Source organism: Natator depressus, chromosome 2 (genome assembly GCF_965152275.1).
Source record: "Natator depressus isolate rNatDep1 chromosome 2, rNatDep2.hap1, whole genome shotgun sequence".
NCBI lineage: Eukaryota > Metazoa > Chordata > Testudines > Cheloniidae > Natator > Natator depressus.
In genome coordinates, this window is record NC_134235.1 from 183,203,676 (window position 1) to 183,226,519 (window position 22,844).

The following is a 22,844-nucleotide window of genomic DNA, read 5'->3' on the forward strand; positions in this document are numbered from 1 at the left end:
CATCCATGAAGAAGCCCATGCCCTTTGAAGAGCATAATGTGTCTTTAATGTCCTCCATTATTATTTTTAAAGAAAGGATACTGCTTTTCACCCTATCAATCTTCCAAACTCCTATAACTATTGATAAATGTTTTAATTTTATTCCTTCTCTCATAACATTCAATAATCATTTCATTGATAACCATGGCTATAAGCATGCCAGGCAGGTTTCTGTGGCTGGCATTTTAACTCTAAATCATGAATAAAGTTTCCAGCTGTAACTGAAAAACAATCTGCATTATAATCTCTCTAAAAATCTCCTTAATATTGCCGCAAACAATTTTTCAACAGAGTATAAAAAAGCTTACAACAAGTTTAAAAGATTTCATAAAGAAAGAAAAAAGATTCTCTTTTATAGGAAACGCTTCTGAACAGTAACTAGTACAAGTTCCAACATTACTGCAATTTGGCAGTAGTCTAAGGAATGCTTCTCTTTAGTAATAGGTCATATTGGATGAAGTATTCTGTGCTACACAGAGTATCTAGGAGGAAATAGATCCTAGTCATCAATTTGCTGCACATAAAGCTTTCCCACCCCTAAAGAAACAGCAGGGAATAACAAGAAACTAGATCATCATGGTTTGCCCTTTGTAATAAGTGTCTCAAAGTAAGAATTTGCACTGGAGGTGGAAATCAAAGCAAAACATCCACCATAAGCACAACACCATCACAGAGAGACTGCCCAGACTTTTCAGTTTATCTGGTTCATAAATTACTACACTTGCAGTACTTTCAGAGGTACTGGGTGCCTTAAATTACTCAAGAAATTGGGCTGGGGCTGGAGGAAACATCATCTTACAATCATTCAACACAAACATCACAGGATGAGAAAGCAGTAATATAAAAGTGAGAGAAAATAAATGAAGAATGAAGAGAAGAAATCAACTACTTCTTTCTCCAACCTGACTCTCTCCAAGGAGAGGTCCTCCGAGGTGCAGAAAACCAGTCCGTTTACCCCCACGTAAACACACATTTAAAACCATGCATCATGATTGCTATCCTGCTAGTAAATGTAAGACAAACCCAAAGCGTATCCATTTTGCTCCAAAGAAGTCAAGACACACTGAATTAGAGGTTTGTCTGCCCCCTCCACTTGCCAAACTAGGAGACAGCATTGATGTCCTGAACCTGTGCTGCTATTGGATCTCCAAAGACATACAAACTGCCAAAAATACCCTTCGAGACCTACAGCAGGCCAGGAGACTAGGCCCCATTTCCTCAATTGTGAACTCTGCCACAGTCACCTAATGCATTTGCGACCCGCAAACTTGACTAATGCAACATATCTACCAGGGTGAGAGAGTTCCTTTGCTCCTAGGTTTCAGAGTAGCAGCTGTGTTAGTCTGTATTCGCAAAAAGAAAAGGAGTACTTGTGGCACCTTAGAGACTAACCAATTTATTTGAGCATAAGCTTTCGTGAGCTACAGCTCACTTCATCGGATGCATTCAGTGGAAAATACAGCGGGGAGATTTATATACATAGAGAACATGAAACAATGGGTGTTACCATATACACTGTAAGGAGAGTGATCACTTATGGTGAGCTATTACCGGCAGGAGAGTGGGGGGGGGGGGGGGAAACGGGGACGACGGGACGGACCTTTTGTAGTGATAATCAACGTGGGCCATTTCCAGCAGTTGACAAGAATGTCTGAGGAACAGTGGGGGGTGGGGGGGGGAATAAACATGGGGAAATAGTTTTACTTTGTGTAATGACCCATCCACTCCCAGTCTCTATTCAAGCCTAAGTTAATGGTGTCCAGTTTGCAAATTAATTCCAGTTCAGCAGTCTCTCATTGGAGTCTGTTTTTGAAGTTTTTTTTGTTGTTGAAGAATTGCCACTTTTAGGTTTGTAATTGAGTGACCAAAGAGATTGAAGTGTTCTCCGACTGGTTTTTGAACGTTATAATTCTTGACGTCTGATTTGTGTCCATTTATTCTTTTACATAGAGACTGTCTGGTTTGACCAATGTACATGGCAGAGGGGCATTGCTGGCACATGATGGCATATATCACATTGGTAGATGTACAGGTGAACGAGCCTCTGATAGCGTGGCTGATGTGATTAGGCCCTATGATGGTGTCCCCTGAATAGATATGTGGACACAGTTGGCAATGGGCTTTGTTGCAAGGATAGGTTCCTGGGTTAGTGGTTCTGTTGTGTGGTGCGTGGTTGCTGGGGAGTATTTGCTTCAGGTTGGGGGGCTTTCTGTAAGCAAGGACTGGCCTGTCTCCCAAGATCTGTGAGAGTGATGGGTCGTCCTTCAGGATAGGTTGTAGATCCTTGATGATGCGTTGGGGAGGTTTTAGGTGGGGGTTGAAGGTGATGGCTAGTGGCCTTCTGTTAATTTCTTTGTTGGGCCTGTCCTGTAGTAGGTGACTTCTGGGTACTCTTCTGGATCTGTCAATCTGTTTCTTCACTTCGGCAGGTGGTTATAGTAGTTGTAAGAATGCTTGATAGAGATCTTGTAGGTGTTTGTCTGAGGGGTTGGAGCAAATACGGTTGTATCGTAGAGCGTGGCTGTAGACAATGGATTGTGTGCTGTGGTCTGGATGAAAGCTCCTAGAGAACGTTTCAGTTACTAAGCAAGCATCTTGTCAATGTATCTCCCATATTATAGCTAACAGGGCAGCGGGATTATAGGGAAGTGTGTCACTAGAAAGCTTTGCTCTTCTGTTAGCTATGGAACAGTCTTCCACAAGAAATCTTACCACCTTCAGGACAAAATTAGACGTGAATCTTTGATTTAGCTTTCGCCAGAATAAAACATTTAAAAAACAAAAAAGCCAGTCCTACCAACCATTTCAGTGGAATGGAGAGGAGAACCAGAAATCAATTATTAAACAGCATGTCAGATTGGTTACATTGTGTATTGTACTCAGATACCTGGATAACGAGTAAGGTATGAACACCTAGACAGATTATATAGATCTTCACTTGGCAAATCTTGCCACCCTGGAACTAAAGAATCAAATTAGTCAAACTTAAATCCCTCACTATATACAAAATGAAAAGCAGAAAATAGCTTCTCTTCATTTTGCACTCTCTCAGTGCCTCAGTTCCCCCTCATGCCCATCTTCAGACTCACCTGTAACAGAAACAATATACTGGTACTTAAGTATTTGTTTTTCTTTACTTTATAAAGAAGGTAGTGAAACTGTAGGAAATAAAACAGTGTGGAATTCATAGATGTCACATTAATTTCTAGAACATCAACACTCCATGCTCTTTCGAAGCTATGGGTGACAAAGCTTATTGCAGGCCTTAATAAGGCAAACTTTAATTGAGCATAATGACATATGGTGCATACTCTCTCTGAGACTCACAGGACCTCATAGTGGAAATTAGTGGAAAGTGGAGCTAACAAGGTAGCAGGCTTATGAGAAAGGGCGGGGAGAGAATGAGTCCGCCCCCACCCCTCACGCCCCAAAAAAGCCCAGAGATGGGGCGGGCAGGGGGGTTAAAAATGGTTTTACTACATAGTCAAAATGGTAGGCCATTTTCCCACAGTGGTTTTTTTGGTAGTTTTAAATCAGATCCTTCCACTGTGAAGTACTTTTTATGGTGGAAGATTACATGGCAAAATCCACCACAAATAGGCACTGACTTCTTCTCTACCCAGGGGGTGCTCTACCTCCCCTCCGTCCAAGGCCCAGGCCCCACTCCACCCCTTCCTCCAAGCCCTCACACCCCCGCCCCACCTCTGCCCATCCCTACTCCATCTCTTTTTATTTCGGGTTGGAGTTCAGCTCCTGGGTTAAGTTGGATCGTTATTTTTAAGTTCTGTGGAAGATACTAGGGCCTTTTGGGAGTGTTTGAATGGTATTAAAATAGATAAATAAAATAAATATTTAGAAAACCCATCATTCTGTTTCATCTGTCTGCTGTCAAAATGCATATCAAGTAATCCAGAGGGTATGGGATTGGAAGTCAGGAAATGTGGCTTTTTTCTAGCTCTGACATTGACTTGTGTAATTCTGGAAAAGTCAGTTAGCCTCTCTGGGCTGCTTCCATGGAGATGCCCCATCTTTCACAAGGGACAATATTTGTAAAGTGCTTTGAGAGCTATGGATGAAGAGTGCTGTATAAACAACAAATATTGTTATTTGCACAGGAAGAAAATAAATAGGGAATTGCAACAAACAAGAATGTGGCACTCTCACATCAAGAGAGGCTAGATAGGTACCAAGATAACTTACTAACCTCTTTTAGTCTCCTCCCTTCACAAAAGGTTGCCATTTTTTCTAAAGGAATAGTCCCTCTTCCTAATTCCAATTTTACCTGGAGGGTGGCTGACATGACCACAAATTCACAACAAGTACTTTGTCATCACCAAAATCTTATTCAAACATCATGAAAAGTAACTTTCCATAATCCCACGTTCCTACCAAACACTGAGATGTAACTACAGAATTAGGTTGGAAATGCAATCTCCCTAGATAAACAAGCAAAAGGGCTTCACAAATACTGTCCAATATATCTGAATTTGGACACATTTCCAGAACATTTGGAAAGATAAGCCTGTATATATTTATACAGGGGACTTATTCTGACAGTATATATCTTTACCATGTTATTGTTTGGAAACCGCTTAGTAGTTTAGATACTACAGTGATGGGGACCACATCAAACCTAAACAGAGAGAGATGTCTAATACTATACCTGAAGTATTATGTGCTGTCTTAAGTTTAAATACCAACCTTATTTTATGTACTTGAAAAGCACCAAAAGAAAGCTGAAGAAAACAGAGCACCGAACTTTAAACGTATTACTACATTTACAATGGGAGCATTTGTTTTGCTCAACTGAAGTCAAATTTCTGCACTTTCCCTCATTATTAGTGGTGCTGCACTACCTTAGTGCTGAATTTCATTATCTTGATTTCATTGAACCTTGGAATGCTGACCCACATAGCCATAGCTAATACTTTTCATACTCATGTAACTATCCCTGCATCATTTCAACTGTTCTGTACAAGTCCATTTATTATTCTTGTATCCCACAATTAGTGTTTCGCATGCTCCTTTTGGATCCTGGCAAATGATTTAGTAAAGCTATAATTAACCCAATGATACACAATCTCATTTACTGTGAACAATTAAAATTACAGTGCCACCAGGCAAAGAGAATTATAATTCTACATATGGTTTGCAGAGGGGGTTGGGGGTTTTTGGGGGGACAGAAGGGGAATGAGATTGTGGTATTTGGAAGAGTTTCCACAGAATTCTAGACAGTCCCTCAAGCTGCGCATACCCACAATTTGTGTCAGTTCACCACTCTTTAGGGAACTGTAATTTTGAGATGAAATCCTTTGGCTAGACAAGTGTCAGTGATTGCACACACCCAATGCTAATGACCTTTTAAACCTTACAAAAATTGTGAACTTGTGCAAGAGTGTGTGTTTCAGCCATTGCATTTAAAACAGATCATTCCGTTAGCAGTCACACTCCTGGGGACATTCCTGTAGGACAGGTGTGGCAGCTCAAGTATTTTTCATGCTGAGCTATTTAAATATATAACTTTACACTGTTTGATATCTTTCGATTTGGATGAAAGAATGGCTAATAGTAGTAACAACACTTAACATTTATACAATGCATTATAGTTTCAAAGGGCTATGTTAATATCAATCTGTCCTCAATTCCCATATGTGAGGTACAACAGTATTTTAAGTTTTATCTCTACCAGACAGATATGCAAGGCAGACACAAAGATCACAGTGATTTGTCATGGCAACAGAGCAAGTCAGCAAGAGAGCTGCAATCAGAACTCCCAATTTCCTGGCTATCAATGCAATGCTTAATTCAGATAAGGTTATTTTTCTCCCTCTCAAAAATACTCTCTATACCAGTGGTGGGCAACCTATGGGGGGGGTCAGGGTAATCCGCTGGTGGGCCACCAGACAGTTTGTTTACATTTGCATGGCTGTCCGCAGCTCCCAGTGGCTGCGGTTCGCCATTCCCAGCCAATGGGAGCTGTGGGAAGCGTTGCCCAGCACATCCCTGTGGCCTGCGCCGCTTCCTGCGGCTCCCTTTGGCCAGGAGCAGCGAACCGCAGCCACTGGGAGCTGCGGGCAGTCATGGAAATGTAAACAAACTGTCTGGCGAACATCTGTATAGGAACCATTCACTACTGCTGCTTCTTCACGTTAACTTTTCCCAGTGAGCAGCTCTAGTTTCTCCCTATCCTCTTGCTAAAGCCTCAAAAAGCAAGCAGAACACAAGCCACAGTTTTGTACTCCTAAAAAATTTAATGGATGGAGTCCTTGCCCACATCATTGTGTCAGGGTCTGTAGTCACCTAGTCTGCCAGCGCCTGTTGAGTACACAAGCTGGGAGAAGTGAAGAATTAAAGGTAGTGGCCACTGCTGGATTCTCATGCCAATTTGAGGCCACATTAGGGTTGCCAACCTTCCAGGAATGACTTGGAGTCTCCAAGAATTAAAGATTATATCATGTGATGAAATCTCCAGGAATTCGTCCAACCAAAGATGGCAATCCTAGGCCACATAACCTCATGTTGTGCACACTCACTAGCCATGCCGATGGTTCTCTGCTGCTTTGCAGAGGAAATCTGCTACCCTGGTGGGCATTTAGCTTTAACATGCTTATATAAACTGGCTCAAGGTTTAGCCCATGGCTTTGTAGAACTGAATTCATCATAAAAATATCCTGAATTCAGCAGTTAGCATTTATCCAGCCACAACAGACTTTGAAATCTGATATTTCAAATTTTTTATTTAACCCAACTTCAGTGGACGCTAGCATATTATTGATACAACATCTCTTCTTCATAGCAATGTAATTTAACCAGCTCTGTAGACCTGCTGCAGTTGTTGGCTATTTTTAAATTTTGCATTATTTCTTTTGTCCATTAGTGAAGTTAATGCCACGTATCACTGGCAGCAACACAAGCATATTTAAGGAATTTATTTCCTAAAATATAAATTACACCATTTTTTAAAGATGAAAGATATTTAATTTGGTGTTTGGATGACATGTTCTCTTACTGTCATGTGCCCTTTAAAACTAGTCATAAGAAGCAACAAGAGCTTTGTTCTTTATAACCTAAATTAGGTAACTGCTACACACTGCAATAAAATCTAACACACCATACCTTAGTGAAATTTCAGGCACTGATCCTATACTGTAATCCAGGCTGATTGCTTCAGTTTGCAGGATTGGAATTTAACATTACAGGTAATTTTAAATGTCACAAATTCATATGTGAAACAAACCTATAGTTTAATGCAAATGGAAAGAAAAGGACAGTTACCTTTTCCCGTAACTGCTGTTCTTCGAGATGTGTTGCTCATGTCCATTCAATTTAGGTGTGTGCGCGCTCGCTACATGAACTGGTGCCGGAAGTTTTTCCTTCAACAGTATCTGTAGGGGACGAGCTGTGGCACCCCCTGGAGCAGCGCTCACATGCCACGGTACATGGGGCGCTGCCGGCTCCTCCCACACTCAGTTCCTTCTTGCTGGAAACTCCGACAGTGGGAAAGGAGGGTGGGTTGTGGAATGGACATGAGTAACATCTCGAAGAACACCAGTTATGGAAAAGGTAACTGTCTTTTCTTCGAGTTCTTGCTCATGTCCATTCAACTTAGGTGACTCCAAAGCAGTACCCCTCAGAGGTGGGTAGGAGTTCACGGACATGTAGATTTTAACACCGCTCTGCCCACCCCAGCATCATCCCTGGCCTGCTGAGCGACAGCATAGTGGGCCGTGAACATGTGCACCGAGGATCATGTCATGGCTCAACAGAAGTCATGGATCGGGAAGTGTGCCAGGAAGGCCACCGAAGATGCCTCACTCTGGTCGAGCGGGCTCTGACGATCGGTGGCGGAGGGACTCCTGCCAACTCATAGCAGGTGCTAATGCAAGAGGTGATCCAGTCAGAAATCCTCTGCGTGGATGCTGGGAGGTCCTTCATCCTATCAGCTGTAGAGATGAAAAGCTGAGCCAACTTACGGAAAGGCGTCATCTGATCTAGGTAGAAAGCCAGGGTCCTTCTTATGTCCAAAGCGTGGAGGTGCCTCTCTTCACTAGTCTCATGGGGTTTGGGGCAGAAGACCAGAAGGAAGATGTCCTGGCTCATGCGGATTTGAGGCCTAGAGCCGGAGATCTACGTCTCGCATTTGACGAACGGTACCAGGATGAGGAGCGGGATCGGGAATCGGAACAGGCCTGGTGCCGGGAAGGGCCCACACGTGGTGATGCCCTCCTAGGGGATTGGTGATGGTCCGAGGAATGGTAGTGTTGATCCCTCAACGGGTCCCTGGAGTGGAACCGTTGTTTCGGAGATACCAAGTGCCAGGACCGTTACCCCTACCAGGGAGCGCATGCCTCCAGATGTCTGCGCCCAGTCACCGGCGAGCTGTGCCTCGAGCCTCTCTGCCTGTGCCCAAGGTCTGGGGACTGAATGGGACTGCACCGAGTCTGCCTTTCACAGTCAGAGGTGTGGCTGCTTGGGAGGGTGAGCACTGGCAGGACGTCCCCTGCAGTGGGGAACGATGCTGCTGAGGTTGGGACCGTGACTGTCCAAACGCAGATTTACCCTGTGACCAGGGAACCGCAGGAGCCGCTGTGGGCGGCACCGGAAGGGTCATGATCTCCTGTGCTGCCTGCAGGGCCTCCGGCATGGACAGTACCCGGAGCTGACGGAGGCCTCTGCCACTATCTGGGGTGGCCAGCAGGGAGCGGGTTGGACTACATCGCTCCACCGGAGCTTGAGCCTGAGATCCCGACAGGAGTGAAGAGTTGCCCAGCATGGGACCTTGCTTGCACCCTGTATTATCCTTTCTCTTGCAGGAGGCTGGAGACTGACCTCGCACCATCTTCTTGGGCTTCTTGGCCAGAGCCACGGATGGGGACTGGTGCTAGTCAGTGGACGGTCCTGGTTGGCGCTGCATAGTGAGGTCACGGTGCTTGGCCCCGAGTCAGAGCATTGCTCTGGTGCTGGGGTGAGGGCTGACTCCATAAGGAGTGCTCCTAAACAAATGTCGCACTCCTTAATCCTTTGCTTGAAGGACTGGCAAATCTTGCACTTTTCACTAATGTGCCCTTCACCCAAGCAATGCAAACAACTGCTGTGTGGATCACTAACGGGCATGGGCCTCTTGCAGCGATCACAGGGCTTAAAGCCTCGGGACGGGGCATGCCCCATCCCAAGGCAAAGTCCCGTTCGGGACCTACAAGTCTCTAAGTATAGCTAAGGGATTTACTAACACTAACAGGAAACTATATACACTATAATACAAGGATTAACAAGTTTGTACAAACAAGAATGCAACAGTGCTAACTGAAGCAGCAACAATTCCAGCACCATCACTGGTGGCAAAAAAGAACTGAGGGTGGTGGGAGCTGGCGGTGCCCTATATACCGCGGCACATGTGCACCGGTCCAGGGGGTGCCAGAGCCAGTCCCCTACAGATACTGCTGAAGGAAAAATTTCCGGCACTGGTGCATGTGGCAAGCACACACACATAAGTTAATGGACATGAGAAAGCACTCGAAGATGATCCTTTATTTTATCACAAATCTCTTGCTGAATTACTAAATGACAAAATCATCATTCGGATGGTCAGAGGATTTATGTTTGACTATATTTGTATAGGTTTTCCTCACTTTGAAAACCCTTCCCTTAGACAAGAGTGAACAGAACATTAAGCTAGGAGCTATTCCTACAGGTGTAATGGTCAGCCACTGTTTGCAATGTCATGAAACTGGACAGAAAAAAAGAAAAAGATGAAAGGACAAACTCTGTGAACTGACCATCCCTTTAGGGTTTCTACTAACTTCAGTTCTTCCAGGATAGTCCAGAATTGCAGCTCTCTCTCCCAGAAATCTAAGCTGCAACATTATTACTTGATTTCATGATGCCTTGCCAGGACACCATAGCATCATCCACCATGCAATGTGTCAGCAAATGAAAAATGCAAATATAGTAGGCAGCAAGCCTAGGCCTAGCTTTTTGTATTTTATGCTGATGCTTGGTATCAGGAAATTGCAACTGCCACCTTTGAGAGTTAAAGCAAAAAGTAATACATTCCAATTATAGCAACCGAAATCCAGGAATTTAATGTTACATACATTTCTTTTTGATCAAACATTTTTTCCTGGTTTTCCTCTTGCATAAGTTCTGATTTAAAGGAAAAGTATGTTTAAAAAACAAAAGCAACTACTTGGAAGTTTCTTCACTCACCCAACATTTAGAGCTTTCACATTAAACCTGTGGAATGGAGAAGTAATTTCAATATGAGGAGACTATGTTAACCTATAGCTGATTAAAAAGTCCTCAAACAAAATGCATACCCACATATATTCAAACTCCAGATATTTCAGGAACTTTCCAACCTTCTGGAAATTGAATTGAGGTGTGGATCTGAGATTTAGGTGTTTTTAGGGTTTTTTTACTGTATTTTTTATTAAGAGTCTTTGTTACTTTCTCATCCTAAATAGAATTTAATCCAGGGGGATAATCAAGAACATCTCTCTTGGATGAAGCTCTGCATGTACAAACTACAAGTGCAATTACTATTTTGTATGTTCTAATCTTTTATTTAATATTTACTTTACCTTCTACCCATCAGAAACCTGTAATACTGGTACAGAAAACAGACCAGCTTTTGACCCATTATTCATGTATTTATTGCTTTTGCCACAGCATTGTAACAGAAGGCTGGTTTAAACTGTACATGTAGCTTGGTCCGACGCCACTCATGCTGATCCCTAAGCACAGCTGCTATATTGAGGGCCTTATGACAGAGAGCACTAGTTTAATTTTCAAGCCATATTCTTGCTTCGGTACAATTGTCAAGTTTTCACTTACGGAAGTATTTCAGCGTCTCTTCTATTTGCTCAGTTGTTAAGTCGATACTGGCATCAGGAGAAATGAGAGGTGTGTGAAGCCAGTCGTCGTGGTCATAACCATAGATTGTATCTGCTCTCAGCTTGTAATGGGGCAGCTGTTCTTCCAACAGACTGATGATTTCAACTTCAGGAAGATCAGTACTATTGCACACATCTGAAAGGAGGAAAAGAAACATATAGCCCATGTTAATTATTTCAAATACCTGAGCTCTTATGTTTAACATGAGCCAGGCAAGCATGTCCATTTACTTCAGTACTGGCAAGAGTTTCCTAAAAAGAACAGTGAGCAATACACATTGGTTTGGAATGCATGACTGAGTGAGGTTGGTAACAGGAGAAACAAGAGTCGTGTAAGCACAGGGTTGGCGACTCATGGGATCATAGAACCATAGGGTTAGAAGTGACTGCAAGGGTCATCTAGTCTAGCCCTCTGCCAAGATGCAGAATTTGTTGTGTCTAAACCACTCGAGACAGACAATTATCCAGCCTCTTTTTGAAAACCTCCAGTGAAGGAGCTTCCGCAACTTCCCTAGGCATTCCCTGTCCCATTGTCCTACTGTTATAGTTAGGAAAATTTTCCTGAGATTGAATCTAAATCTGCTATGCTGTAGTTTGAACCCATTGCCGCTTGTCCTGCCCTCTGTGGCAAGAGAGAATAACTTTTCTCCATCTTTTTTATGGCAGCCTTTCAAGTATTTGAAGATTGCTATCATGTCCCCCCTTAATCTCCTCTTTTCCAAACTAAACGTATCTAGTTCCTTCAGCCTTTGATCACATGGCTTGCATTCCATTCCTTTGATCATTTTTGTGACTCGCCTCTGGATCTTTTCCAGTTTCTCTGCATCCTTTCGCTGCAGCAGTGACCAAAACTGGACGCAGTACTCCAGCTGAGGACTAACTAGTGCTGAGTAGAGCAGTCCTATCACCTCCTGTGATTTGCATGCTATGCCTCTGTTAATGCAACCCAAACTGCATTTGCGCTTTTTTTTTTTTGGCAACAGTGTTGCACTAACAACTCACTTTGAGGTTGTGATCCACCACTACTCCCAGATCCTTGTCAACAATGCTGCTGTGAAGCCAGTTATCCCCCCCATTCTGTATTTGTGCATTTCATTTTTCCTCCCTAAGTTTAGCACCTTATATTTGTCTTTGTTGAATTTCATGTTGTTGTCTATAGCTCAGTTTTTCAATTTATCAAGATCCACACAGTTCAATTCTAAATTACTAACAAAATGTCCTGCTTTATAATCAGAAAAAAGGCAGAGCACTAAATAGCATTTTCAGATTGGTAGGGCAGAGTTCGATAGCTAACCTTAGCTGAAGCAAAAATGTGAGAATGGGAAGCTGAAAACACAAAAAGTTCTTCTGAGCGGGGATTACCAAAATCTGTTTTACCACATGCCTTTCCTGCACACAGTTTAATGAACTGCTAATATGCTGTGTACATATGAAATTTGTGGCCCCTGAATTCCATCTTTAACCAGTGCCAAAGGTCTCAGAATTTGGCATTGGTAGGGCAGTGACTCACTTCACAACTTACTGTAAATAAAGCAACCCTGTTAGACAGAAATGACCTCAACACCATGTAACTGATGCAACCCTCCAAGTTAGTGAAGGACAGCTTTTCACTGGAATACATCTCTACAAGCCATCGGAGAAGAAAGATATAAGAGACATTTCATTATTTTCCATACAATGTTTATTTCTTCATTGTTCTGTTTCTTGAAAAAAATCTTGGTTATTGGCTACAGGGACCATGAGGTGAAAATAGGGGAGTAAGACAGGGTCTTTCAGGATGTGTGCTTAATCTCTGCGTGGCTGACTGCATGGGAGGAGGAGGTAGGTAGAAGAGGAGGGAGAGGAAAAAATGGGCATGGAAGGAAAAACTAGAAGGGAGAGATCGTGAGAAATGAGAATGGAGAGAAGGGGGTTAATTAGAAATTCAAGCAATCATTCTGAAATTTTTTCATAGCATGGACCAGATCTTAGAGTGCAAGTCTTATATGCTATCCACACTCACAATCACACAAGCTTCCTCCCTTGTTCCAGACTCACAGTCTCTTGGATATCCCCGCTCTCTTCTCCCCCACACAATTGAGACACATCCCTGGGGGAATTACAAAACTGTAGCATGGAAAATATCAAATGTATATTTTAAGCTGTCTTTTAGTGACATTTAGCAGTTGAGCACAAGAACCTAAGCCAGTATCATATGACCAGGCTGCTCTCCACAAGGCCAGAGTGAGAACAGCTGGAATAGGTAATTACTAAAAAAGGGCAAGGGGAGGTGACAGAAAATAGTGAGAGAGGAGAAAGACTGCGAGGAGAAAGGGGATATACAGGTAGGTGCCACACAGTATAGACAAAGATGTAGGGAACCCTATTCCAAGAGATAAAGTGGCTGGAAAGTAAGCTTGTTACATTTTTTTAATTCTCTGAAAGTGTTGGTTTTTTTGAGATTTTCCAGTTGAGGAGTCCCAGAACTGCTGGTTGCTTGGAAATAACAATAGAGACACATAAAAATACATTTATAGAGCACCATATATCCTGGGGTGTGTGGGAGTATCTCAAAGGATTTCAGTAACAGAGCACAACTCATCCCTGCTATAACCAAGACAGTGCAGACACCCCTTGTAGAGAATGAATCAGTCACTTCATCTCAGGCCACCCCTTAATTCGGATTCAAAATATTCTGAATCCTATTTAACAAAACAAAACCAAGCCATATCTTTTCCTCCCTTTATTTCAGGATTCAAATCATTTCCTATTTGACTGCTGAATATCATGATGGTAGATATCACCACCTGGTGTTTAAACAGACTTACTGTAAATGAACTAAAAGAATTAGAGACAATGTGAGTGAGGAAGTATCTTTTACTGAACCAACTTGGTGAGAAAGAGAAGCTTTTGAGCTTCACAGAGCTCTTCCTCAGGTCTGGGAAAGGTACTAAGAGTGTTACTGCTAAATGTAAGATCCAATGGCTAGTTTAGCATATGTAGTTAGCACATATTCACCTTGAATGCTCCCTTAGAAGCAGCCCATTGACACCCCTGTAGTCATAGGACAAAAAAGGGGAGTTAGAGGGTTACTTTATTGTAATAAGGCATAAAACCAGTGTCTTTATTCAGACCATGATTTTTAGTGTGTAGCAAAGTTATGAATTTAAGCTCTCAGGCTCGTCTTTTGAAAGTACTATGCCGGGCTTCCTTTGAGGATGAGGCCACTTATAGGTAAGATATAGTTATAGAGTAATCACTTTGTGAAAAGTGTTTACCCAGAGGTGATATGTTGTTTTTGTCTTATTTTCCTGTGAGCTTTCATTTGAGAGCATAGTGATTGTCTGTTTTCGGATACCACAGAGTATGTTTCGAGGAGAAAGTCCAGGATATACCCCGATCATCAGTTCAGAAGGACTAGCGGTCTGCGGTACTCGCCTGTTTAATTTTTTTTTTCCACCCTCCCAAGACAGCTTTTTGAGCAGTTGTATGGCATAAATTATTTGGAAACCAGTTTTCTTTGCCCAGATGCTAGGATCAGTCAGATCTTTGGTACACTCATCCGCCCGTAGCGTCCCCCGCAGATTTATACATGGAGTGGTTCTCCACACAGAGATCCCCATACTACCATTCCAAAGGGCACTTCTCAAACGTCAGGGCTATCTGAGTAGAGGTCTGGCTGGAGATGGGGAGGGTTAGGGATGAGTGGGAAAACACCATCAAAACAATACAGAACTAGGCTGTGCTGCCTTTTCTGTGAATCCCTATTACCAGCGCCCATGACAGGGAGACTGACGTGGGCGAGGAGAGTTCCTGGTGTCACAGCCCAATACAGCCATGATACCTGGAAATTGCAGGTTGGGGAAAGGGACCAATATTGGTCTGGAGGCAGGCCTATGGTCTCCCGCAGGTCTGTTAGGTTTGGTGGCAAGTATGGGGACGTGTTGTGCTGTTCTGAAACTCTGTTAATAAACAAAGCGTTCAGAAGAGGCCTGTGCCATTGTTTGAAGTGCGATTTTTGCCTTCCCAAGCTGGTCCAGCAGCTTACACAGAGCTATTGTATCCACATCAAATCTACGGGGAAGCAGTATATGCTAGACACTAATTTATTAATTACTTCACTATCTGCACATATGATCATTACTTGCCTCGTAAAAGCAGATCAGATATGCCAACAAGAAAAAGAAAATGAATCAGTCTTATTGCATTATTTTCCTTTCTTCTTCAAATTTTAGACTAATGGGACAATGATCTGTATCAGTACCACCCTGCACTATCCACAGAGGAATCAGAACTTCATAAAATCTTGTCACAATTTCTTACTCTCCTCTTCTTGTATAACCACTAATATCCCAAAAGAAATAAAAAGAATAGGAGGCAGAAAGGGGAAAATCATATGAAAAGGGATGGGCAGAGAAAGATGAAATGGTGAGGTATAAGGCGGCGGCGGCCTCATGAAAGGAAAGAAAGACCAGCTAGAGGAAAAGGTTAGAAGAGAAAGCAGGGGGAAATGGGTGAATTCATAGCTATTCTTCTGTACAGAGCCTCCTATTCAGTTTCCCAACCAGTTTTTCTCTGTCCCATCCCACCCTCACTCTAACAGAATAATTGTAACACAAGCTTTGGATAAAAGTTATTCTATATATTCCAAGGCCAACAAATAACTTAAAATCATTTTTTTTAAAAAGGAACCAGTTAAGTTTACATGCTCAAAATCATACCTGAAAAAGTAACTCAGTGAGCCAGAGCAGAAATTTTCATTTAATTAAAAGCAAGCTGTTCTGTAGAACAGGGTTACTGCCTGGAGGCTAAAGTCCAGTCTCATGCAACACAAAACGTTAAATGAACTTTACGCTGTTCAGAGTTGACTGCAAATGTGACACAGTTATGATTCACTGCATATTACATAAAACTAATTTAAAAAATGGGAATTAGGAACACTAGCTGGTAACAGAAATGGAGTGAGTTCTCATTAACAAAATTGATTTTCAGATATTATATAATACAGTATATTTATAAACATCTGTAATTATATACAAAGAACTTCGTTAAACAATTATTTTTAGGAAGTGGTCAGATTTATGGGTGCCCATGCAACTTTAATTCAACTGTTTTCATGCATCCACCCTGGGCACTAAATTAGGCAGGGGTTCTGTGGGAAAACTAGTGTGTGATTACTTAATTAAAGATTACCATAATGCATATCCAGTTTCCCTAGTGTTAGAGTTTAAACCTTTAAATCAAATTTAAGCATAAAGCTCAGCACAAAGGAAACAGTCATTAATTTGTGATAAAGAACCTTTTGTTAATAAAATTAATTAAGGACTTTTTCTTTGATAAAGTTATAAGCTGCTCAGGAACTGTTTGGCTCAAAGTCTTCTTTAATATATTGTTTCCTTAACTTTGCACCTCACTGCAGTAGAGGTCAGAAATTCTGACTAATAAGCTTTCCATTTTATTTTCAGAGAACTCTGTTTCTGTTTGAAAATGTACCTAAACATTGAACACTAACACTTCCTTACTGCCGTCACTTCACTGAATTACCCCCTCAGCCAATCATCACTGCAATTGATTATACTTCACATTTAAGGATTTGCTTTTCCTTCAGACAAATATTTTTGCTCCTTTTTGGCTGTGATTACTGAGAGTACATTCTCCATATGAGCATTTCCTACGTGTTTCAGAAGTACTCCTTGCTAACAATGCAGTGGCTTCAATTCCTGCATCCTGGCAGTGTCCTGAGAAAGATGATGATAGCTTCAAGTTTTTTTTTTTGTTTTTGTTTTTTTATTGTGGGGACGGGGCAGTGGCAGAGATGGAAAGAAAGTTGGGTTCATAATATAAAGCTTAAGCTATGCTAAAAATACCCAGGTTCATTCTTTGAAAAGTGCTGTTTAGAGGTTTGTTTGTTTTTTGTATTACTACTACTGTTGACAGAGATCCTGAAGTAGCAGATTGATCTAATGTAGCACTTACATTTGCAGATAGGAAGAAAGGAGAGACTATACTTAAAGGACCCTTCAGGTTTCAGCCACCTGTCCTTTTGAGAACAGTGTTTCGAACATTTAGAAGTGACCATGGCTCACCAACAGCTACACAGCACACAAACTTAGCTTTCGTAAAATGTCTAGGTCCTTAAAAGAAGAAAATATCCCACGTGGAAAAAGTAGTGTGTGAGGAAAAATTCACTTTCCATAAGGGAATTTTGCTGCTGAACCCCCGTCCTAGCAAGAAGGGAGGAGTTGTTTCTCAAAATGTTTTCTGGTGATGGACCTGCATGTCTCTCTTAAGAGAGGAATGAAACTTTTTCCTGGTAAAACAATTTGGCATCAGCAAAAGCCTTGTTACACCAGACTGATAAATCTAGGAGAGGCCAGAAACTGTGGAAGACCGTCATTCACACAAAGGTGCTCTAATATAGGCTGACAGCCAACCAAGAGCTTGTGTCTGCAATGAGATTTTTCTCATTGATCAGGTTATAAGCCTGATACTATTCCAGAGATGGAATTCAGAATGATAGTCTTTCCCTCAACCACTTAACAAGTCATAAGTCCTGGAGGCTAGCAGCAGCATGCTACAGCTTAGTCTTCTGATGCTTTTCTACCACTTTAGACAGAACCACAGAATGGAGAAAATTAGCAGTCAGCATATTTGCATGAAAATCAAAATGGGGGCTGACTTTCTGACAGAAGGCTGGGCATGAAAGTTCAGCCTTGATATTGGTCTATTTGTTGGTCAGCTAGAAAGAAGTAAATTTGCCGTGTTGCTGATGGCTTGAAGCTCAGTGAGCCAACACTCAAACATCACATATGTTATAGAAGTGCTATAAGTCTGGAATCTAAGGGCTTGTCTACATGGCCCCACAGTGCAGACTACAGAGGTGTGAATTGCTGCATGCACTGCAGTGTTGTGCTGTACCCACCCCACACAGACCCTACTAGCGCGAACTAAAAGATATCTAGTTTGTGTTAACACAGTCCCATTTCAAACAAGACCACGTTAAAGGTTCCATCCTAGTTTGTGTTTAGTTCATGCGAGCAGTGTCTACATGGGGTAGTTATAGTGAAACACCTTAGCACACACCATAATCCTCACTACAGGGCATCGTAGACAAGTCCTGAGATGCTGCTTGATATCACCGAGGACAGGTAATATTGCAGGCACTTCAGTAACAAGCCACACAATCTATTAAACAGAATTCAAAGGGCTTCTAATCAACTTTAGCTTTGTAGAGGGGACTGAATGGTGGGTGGTTTCTAAAGTGCACTTCTGTGGTACTGCTCCTGATGAGAAGGGGAAGTGGGACTGTACCCTACAGCTTTTATATAACATTTATTTTTAATTTATCAAATGTGCCTGATTTTCAACACTCAGAGGGCTTTAAAAAAGACAAAAGGCAATTACTAAAGAAAGAAAAGCAGAAAAGGACAGACCTTTCTCCCAACTCACTAAATACCAACCCACTAATTCATCTGAGAAGAGAGATGGGCTTTGCACAGCATCCTAAATGTCAACAGCCTCTGGCTGTTGCGCTCTCAGCCAGCTCAAATTCCAACAGCGTTGAGGACTCTGTAGTTGGGAATGCCATGCCACCAACTCTTACACATTTGAACAGAGTCCTAACTCAACCACTTCATCTGATCTCAACAGCCCTGGTAGCATGTGTGGGCAGAGGAGCTTCAGGAACCCTATCTACTCTATAGAACCAAGAACAGGTTAGACTATCATTTGACAGAGAGAGGACCTGGGTTTACTTGACTCTGGCTCAGCACACAGGGCTGAAGTAGATGACTTCTTGAGGAAATTTTTTTTTTGCATGAAGAGTTGAAAGCCAAAATATTTTGACTCTCAAATGCCACTGCAGTGCCTCATGCGAGTTGTACTTTGGTGTCTCATGTTTCCATTCTAAATAGGCCAAACTTTCTGTCAGGACTGCATCTCCCAAGATGCACTATAGTCTCTCGTTCCTGGTGAGGAGAGGCAACACATCATGGCAGCCACAGGGCCATGGTGCATTATGGAAGAAGTAGTGGCCTATAGAACAGAAAAGGAGCATGAGGCAGCACAGCAGCATTTTGGGTTTTGATCATTCATTATTTTCACCCAAAAACACATCCCACAAAAACTGAAGCTTTGTATGGAAAGCAGACACTTTTTGCAAGAAGAAGTTTTGTCTAGTCAAAATCTAAATTTCCCATTGAAAAAAATCTGATAGAAAACTGTTACCCAGCCCTACTTCTAACCCACCTTGCATTCACACGCAAAAGAACCTCCCTTCCCAAGGTCATAAGTAATTTTTGTATCAAAATAATGAGATAGACTTGCACTGTACAAATGTATCATAGCTCTCCTTTGCTGCCAAGAAGTCTCTCTAGGAAGGACAGCATTATCCCACACAACTCTGAGCTCTGGGCTCTGAAAGGCGTTCTGCACTTAGGTGGTGGCAGCATTTACCAGTCAGAGAGAAGCTGTAACCTTGGGAGTTTAATACAAGCCTGGAGTGGCCAGTATTAATTTTTAAAATGCTTGCGGGTCCCCACCTTCTGCACTCTAAGTGCCAAAGTGGGGAATCAGCCTTGATAGTGCTGATAGGGGTAGGCTCTTGCTTAAAACAATTTACAATCTAAGGCCAAATCCCCAAGTGATAAACACTTGCAACTCCCAGGATTCCTCACCAACTCTCAGGATTTGTCCCTAAAATTACACAATTAGGGATGACCAATAAGGTTGGTGAAGATGGGCATTAAGGAAAAGCTGAGGGTTACAACAGCAAAAGATAAGATATGTTTGTACATACATTCATGCTTTTATTGTGAATATAGTAGTTATTTTTTAAGTAAAAATGCTAAACCTAAGTTAATATAATGCTAGCTTGAGGGGCACAGTCAAGCAGGAGGGCAGGAATAATGAAATAAGTCAGCTCTGGAAGGCTACCCTAACATAGCAAGTCTTGAAGAAATTTAAAAGGGTGAGACTGAGGTTGCTTTGTGCACAGGATCAGGGAGGATATTCTGGATGAAGGGGCTGGCATAAGAAGCAGCATAGAGACCCATGTGGGAAACAATCAGAGACCATCAATTTTCATTGAATTGGCAGAGCACAGGGTGCAAGTTGGGACATGGTGGATGAGATGCAAACAGGAACAGAGCTTAAAAGGCAAGAACGAGAAGCTTAAAATTTGATGGGGAAAGAGACAGGAAATCCATGCAGGTATTCAAACATGGAGAATGATGTAACTGGAGCCGTCAGCAGAAAGATTAGTTTTAGTTACAGCATGTTGGATTGACTTGAAGGCAACAATTAGAGAATCAGGGAGGCCAGAGAGGACGGGTCTCCAGTAGTCAAGCCAATAAATGACTAAGGATTCATCCAAGACTTTTTAACAGTAGGGACAGATTTTTTAGGCACTATAGAAGAATCGGTGGGATTTAGCAACCGTTTGGATGTTGATGCAAAAGGAGAGGTGTAAAAGAAAATGACACCTAAGATGTGGGCCTGGGTAACAGGGAGGATGGTGGAATTATTGACAGAGATACAACGGACAAGAAGTGAGAGAAGAACTTCATTTATACCATGCTTAGTGTGAGTTGGAAGCTGGACAGCCATCCTAGAAATGATGCTGGAGAGTTTCATTTGCAGGACTGAAGAGATGTGGAAGAGGTAGAGTCGAAAGTAGTCATCAATGATGAGGTGATGACAAGCCATGAAAACAGATGATGTTGGCTACAGAAAACGTGTAAAGGCAGAAGAAAAGGGTGTCAAGAACAGAACCCAATGCAGAGAAGGAGAGAAATTCAAGTTATTGCCACCTGATGGATATTTTGTGGCCTCTGTGAATGAAGGTGATGGATTCCTGTCCATGTCATAAAAGTCATCACCACAATGTGGCATTGATTAGTACCGTTGCTGCCAGTCTCAATACAAGCACCAAAATCAGAATGGCCATGGAAACTGAATTATCCTGTCAAATCACAGGCATAGGCTCTCCATAACAAGATTCGGTTATTCTGGCAGCTTTGCATCATTTGTATTTATCACAAATTGGCAGTTGCCAATTTCTGTGCTGTAGAGTTCTGTGAATAAGACTGAAAACTGAAATCAGTCCTCCATTAACTCTCAAACAACAAATATATATATATATGGAAGAAGTAAAAAGAAAATGAAAAACTGGAAAGTAAAGATTGCAGATACTTGACATGTGCATGAAATAAAATATCAACTGTAAAGTAAATTATTGAGAGCAGAGTGTGTTGCCTTTTGTCAAAGGAAGTCACTGGTTAAACCTAGCAGATTGTGTCATCGGGGCAGAAATATTCTGTATATGTGGAATCTGCTTTATTCACTTCCGCTTTATTCCTGTTTTATACCCTTCTTCATATATAAAAAAAACTGAGAAAGATTTTTTGTATCCAGATTAGTCTGTTGAGAACTTCTGTCATCTTCACTGGTCTGATGTTTTGGTTTAGATGGATGCAATGACTCTTTAGTTCAAGAAAACTGCCTTTTTTCTTATATAGAATTAATTTTAAATTTTTTAAATTTCAATTTTAAAAAAAAATCAAAATTTTGAAAACTGAAAATAAAATGAAAAAAGTTACAAAGTTTGTGTGAAATTTTCCTCTGTGTGACCAGCTTCAGAGTTGGTAGAATTTTTTTGAGTAATTTTTGAAAAATGTTTGTAATTTTTTTCCTCTTTTGACCAGCTCTGTCCTTGTGTTTGGAAGGGACATAATATTTTCTTAACTTTTTTCAATCTTTCATGGAAGTCAATCCATCAGTTTTTACAGCTTATTATACTATTTCTAAGTATTTGGTCCTTTATTTTCTAAATATGTTCTGATTAGCTAGAAGAATTTATATTTCATTTGGTACTCAGCCTAATACTTAACATCTGCCTACCTTTACAAAAAACATTTTAAAGTTGCTTCATGCTGTATTCTCTTTGCAAGAGAATGACCACCACTACTAGAATTGTGCAGAATTTCAAAAACTATTGCGACAAAACCTGAAGTCCTTAATCAGAAAAAACTCCTATTGCAGAGAACAAAGGGATTTCTGGACCTGGATTTCTGTATATAATTTTCCATCAACGTAACCTTAAAAAATTCTCATGTTGTGAGCCATCCTGTGAAAGGCATGAAATATGAACAAAATAAGCTTCAAAATAGCTCATCTCCATGAGAAATGTTCAAATCATTCACAATGCCAATCTCTCAGAATCAGTGACAGCCAAAGAAGTAAGGAGTACTTTCATGCATGTGCCCAGAACTGAAAATTAGGATAATGAGTGAATCATGCATAGTTATGAGAAAATGACAATTTAAATCACAATTCATTTATCCTTTCTCTGGTTAGTGAAGCCCACTGAAACAAACCCACATCATCTTAATCAGCTGCGCTCTCTGGATTACAAACTATATCATGGCAGAGTAATTCTAAGTAGAAGGGTCCTCAGATCTGAGGAACAAGACTGAACATTTAATCAACACAATGAAGGTGACTGGAGATAAGGAGACAAAGATGGCTAGGAAAAAAACGACACATGTAACACTTCCCCGGGGGCACTTAGGGTTGTGAGGCCCCTGTCCTTAGCATGAGGAAGCCTTGTCCATGCCTGCTGGGGATCAATTCCCCAACACCTCCAACTGCTGGCAACACAAGCATCTGTCTTCAGAGCTGGCAGAGGTCTGGCTCGCTCAAGTTAATGGTAGGCACACTCCAACCCCTGGGCACTCCAAGCATTCCCCTTGAGTGACCAGCACCTGATCCACTCCCAGAATTTCCAGATCTTCTGTTCATAAAGGAACAGTACACCACAGCTTACCAGTTACACTATACAACACATCTCTGCTTAAGACCCAGCACTCAGATTTGTTTATAGAGAAAGAAGGTATACGTTTATTAAACAAAGTTCAGAGATTGAAATGATAGCAA

The 22,844-nt window shown here is 41.6% G+C and overlaps 1 protein-coding gene across 4 annotated transcripts in view; it reads right to left on the reverse strand.

Annotated features, from left to right (window-relative positions):
• Nucleotides 1-22,844, reverse strand: part of TRAK1 (trafficking kinesin protein 1) — a 176,528-nt gene that overhangs the window by 86,373 nt on the left and 67,311 nt on the right. For all 4 annotated transcript variants that reach the window (XM_074945507.1, XM_074945505.1, XM_074945512.1 and 1 more), the window contains one exon: nt 10,873-11,067. The gene's annotated coding sequence lies outside the window, so the exon portion shown is untranslated. The remainder of the gene's footprint in view (nt 1-10,872; nt 11,068-22,844) is intronic.